General features: G+C 41.8%; 1 pseudogene; it reads right to left on the bottom strand.

Moving 5' to 3' along the window:
• Nucleotides 1–685: 685 nt before the first annotated feature.
• Nucleotides 686–1,348, bottom strand: LOC103116758 (small ribosomal subunit protein uS5-like; annotated as a pseudogene).
• Between the last annotated feature and the right edge of the window lie 2,932 nt (nucleotides 1,349–4,280).

Raw genomic sequence — 4,280 nt, 5'->3', positions numbered from 1 at the left:
TCACATATTCATTCCTAAGCCAATCACTACATCCAGAAGTGATACACAGAAGTCTACAACTGCATGGCCTCTGTCATTGAAAACAGGGTTATGTAGTTGACCACAACTGAATCACATTGCCAAATGTAAAGAACAAAAGGGATTCCCCAAAGGAAAATCAGGATTGAATAGGAAAACATCAATTATGAAAATAAAATCTTGGGTGGGGGAGATAGCATAACGGTCATGCAAAAAGTCTTATGACTGAATCCTCAAAGTCTCAGTTTCAACCTCCAGCACCACCATAAATCAAAACTGAGCAGTGTTCTGGAAAGAGAGAGAGACAGAGAATCTTAGTTCTTTTATTTTATTTACTTGTTGATTAATTTATGTATTTCTAGGTAGATAAACATGTATCTAGAGATAGAGAAAGAGAAGAGGCACAGAGACTGAAAGATACCACAGCACTGAAGCTTCCTCTAGTGAGGTAGGGGCAGGGTCATACAGCTGGCAAAGAAATCCACTATCCATGGGAGCAATTTTGTCACACTGTTCTGTTTTTTTCTCCTTCCTTCCTTCCTTCCTTCCTTCCTTCCTTCCTTCCTTCCTTCCTTCCTTCCTTCCTTCCCTCCCTCCTTTCTCTCTCTCTCTCTTTCTTTCTTTCTCTCTTGCTTTCTTTACCGGTAATCACTTTTTTTTTCTCCTGTACAAAAACTTATGTGGTGGCCACAGCTGGAGCCTGGGTCCTCTGAACCAAGACTCTGTTCTTCACAAGATAATCAGTGAATTCCTGCTAAGGTGACTTGGTGAACACTGTCTCTTTCCAGAGATCGGGAGTGAGATAGCTGTAGGTCTTGGAGATGGCATCAAAGGCGGCTTTAGTGAAGTTTCCCAGAGTTGTGGTGCAGCCCGTGGATGAGGTGTAGCAGTCATTGATGCCATCCATCAGCAGCAGCTTCTTTGGCATGGTGCTGACACAATGCCAGTTCCCCTTGAGGCGGGATAAGGTATACCAGGACAGATCCGCTGTGGCCTATGGACTTGCAGGGCACAGTGTGAGGCTTGCTGATCTTGTTCCCCCAGTAGTCCCAGCACACAGGGTCGATGGAGAGCTTGGCCAGGGTGATGGCCCTTTGGGTGGCAGTGGTCACCTCCTTGGGGCACTTGACCAGGACAATGTGCCTGTTGTAATCCCCAATGGCCACAAATGCCTTGAACCTGGTCTGCTGCCCAGTATAATCCTAACAACCTTGTCCTTGAGGGATGGCCAGGACAGTTACCTCAGACTTCTTGATGGGCAGGGAAAAAAGGTAGAGGCCCTCCAGGGACTTGATCTTCATGTCTTGACCAGGTGACCCAGCTTGGTCACTGGGATCAACTTCTTCTTCTTTTTTAATATTTATTTATTTATTTATTTATTTATTCTCTTTTGTTGCCCTTGTTTTATTGTTGTAGTTATTATTGTTGTTGGATAGGACAGAGAGAAATGGAGAGAGGAAGGGAAGACAGAGAGGGGGAGAGAAAGATAGACACCTGCAGACCTGCTTCACCACCTGTGAAGCGACTCTTCTGCAGGTGGGGAGCCTGGGGCTCAAACCGGGATTTATGCCAGCCCCTGTGCTTTGCACCACCTGATGGATCCACTTCATTTTTTTTGGGGGGGGGGATCCACTTCTTATCCTCAACTTTGCCTCCATAGCTCCACCGCCCTGGCCTTGTAATCTGCTGTGGAAGCCTGCCGTGGGGGGAGCTCAGGGCCTTCCCACAGCACTGGTGTTGCCCACCATTTGGTGTGATATCAAAGAAGTTACTATGTCTTTTCTGAGTTCTATAAATTTGGGCAAGTTATTAAATACTTCTGTGTCTAGTTTCTTTATTTTATTTATTTTTTAGGTTAAAGGACTGGTGGTAAAAACTTAAAGTTTAACAAGAGAATAAATGAAGTAATTGATGTAAAGTGCTTAGTGGGGGACAGTAAACACTCAGCTCCCACTCATCTGTTACAATAATAATGTCAGTTATTTTTGCTTTTAAAGTTCCCTGAGGGATAGCTGGGAAGTACTACAGTGAATAAAGCATTGTCCCAAGTTCAATATTCAGTATCACATTTGCTGGAGTGATGCCATGGTTCTCTCTCAAATCTTTTTTTATTTTTATTTTGTCTCTAGAGTTGTTGCTGGGGCGCGGTGCCTGCACCACAAATCCACTGCTCCTAGAGGTCATTTTTTTCCCCTTTTGTTATCCATGTTGTCTTATCATTGTTGTGGTTATTATTATTTTTGTTTTTATTGTTGTTGGGTAGAACAGAGAGAAATGGAGAGAGAGGGGAAGACAGAGAGGGGGAGAGAAAGACAGACACTTGCAGACCTGCTTCACCTCTGCAGGTAGGGAGCCAGGGGCTCGAAGCGGGATCCTTATGCTGGTCCTTGCGCTTCACGCCATGTGCTCTTAACCCATTGTGCTACAGCCTGACCCCCTCCTCAAATGTTTTTTAAAAGCTTTCTGAGAGACAATAAATTGATATTTATATTTCTGATAGCCAGTATAATATTGAACATGTAGACATGTGTAAATATGTAATAAATGCCTGTGCAATAAATGCATAAGGACATACAAAACCTTGAAATCATTATATCACCTCTGGTTATAAAAACAATAAATCTAAGCTAAGTTTATTGTATTCTTTTTATTTATTTATTTATTATTATCTTTTTAATTTCTTTATTGGGGAATTAATGTTTTACAATCAACAGTAAATACAATAGTTTGTGCATGCATAACATTTCCCAGTTTTCCATATAACAATACAACCCCCATTAGGTCCTCCGTCATCCTTCTTGGATCTGTATTCTCCCCACCCACCCACCCCAGAGTCTTTTACTTTGGTGTAATACGCCAATTCCAGTTCAGGTTCTACTTGCGTTTTCTTTTCTGATCTTGTTTTTCAACTTCTGCCTGAGAGTGAGATCATCCCATATTCATCCTTCTGTTTCTGACTTATTTCACTTAACATGAATTTTTCAAGGTCCATCCAAGATCGGCTGAAAATGGTGAAGTTACCATTTTTATAGCTGAGTAGTATTCCATTGTATGTATATACCACAACTTGCTCAGCCACTCATCTGTTGTTGGACACCTGGGTTGCTTCCAGGTTTTGGCTATTACAAATTGTGCTGCCAAGAATATATGTGTACACAGATATTTTTGGATGGATATGTTGGGTTTCTTAGGATATATCCCCAGGAGAGGAATTGCAGGATCCTAGGGTAGGTCCATTTCTAGCCTTCTGAGAGTTCTCCAGACTGTTCTCCACAGAGGTTGAACCAATTGACATTCCCACCAGCAGTGCAGGAGGGTTCCTTTGACTTCACACACTCTCCAGCATTTGCTGCTGTTACCTTTTCTGATGTATGACATTCTCACAGGAGTGAAGTGATATCTCATTGTTGTCTTGATTTGCATTTCTCTGACAATCAGAGACTTGGAGCATGTTTTCATGTGTTTCTTAGCCTTTTGGATCTCTTCTGTGGTGAATATTCTGTCCATGTCCCCCCCCCCATTTTTGGATGGGGTTATTTGTTGTCTTGTCTTTGTGATCTGCAAGTTCTTTATATATTCTGGTTATTAGCCTCTTGTCTGATGTATGGCATGTAAAGATCTTCTCCCATTCTGTGAGGGGTCTCCTGGTTTGGGTAGTAGTTTCTTTTGCTGTGCAGAAGTTTTTTAATTTGATGTAGTCCCACAGGTTTATGCTTGCCTTAGTCTTCTTTGTAATTGGATTCGTTTCATTGAAGATGTCTTTAAAATGCATGCGGAAAAGAGTTCTGCCAATATTTTCCTCTAGGTATCTGATAGTTTGTGGTCTAACATCCAAGTCCTTGATCCATTTGGAATTTACTTTTGTATTTGGTCAAATATAGTGGTTCAGTTTCATTCTTCTGCATGTTTCAACCCATTGTTTCCAACACCATTTGTTGAAGAGACTCTGCTTTCCCCATTTAGTAGTCTGGGCACCTTTGTCAAGGATTAGATGTCCATAGGTGTGGGGGCTTACTTCTGGGTTCTCAATTCTATTGCACTGGTCAATGTGTCCATTCGTGTTCCAGTTCCAAGCAGTTTTGATGACAATGGCCCTATAATACAATTTAAGATCTGGAAGTGTGATGCCACCAGTTCTGTTCTTTCTTCTCAAGATTGTTTTGGCAATTTTAGGTCTTTTCTAGTTCCAGATAAACCTTTGTAGCATTTGTTCTATCTCCTCAAAAATGTGGTTGGGATTGATGGGGATAGCATTAAATTTG

This window comes from Erinaceus europaeus, chromosome 12 (genome assembly GCF_950295315.1).
Source record: "Erinaceus europaeus chromosome 12, mEriEur2.1, whole genome shotgun sequence".
Lineage (NCBI taxonomy): Eukaryota > Metazoa > Chordata > Mammalia > Eulipotyphla > Erinaceidae > Erinaceus > Erinaceus europaeus.
Note: the sequence above shows the minus strand (reverse complement) of the source record. Positions and strands in the feature narration are given on the sequence as shown.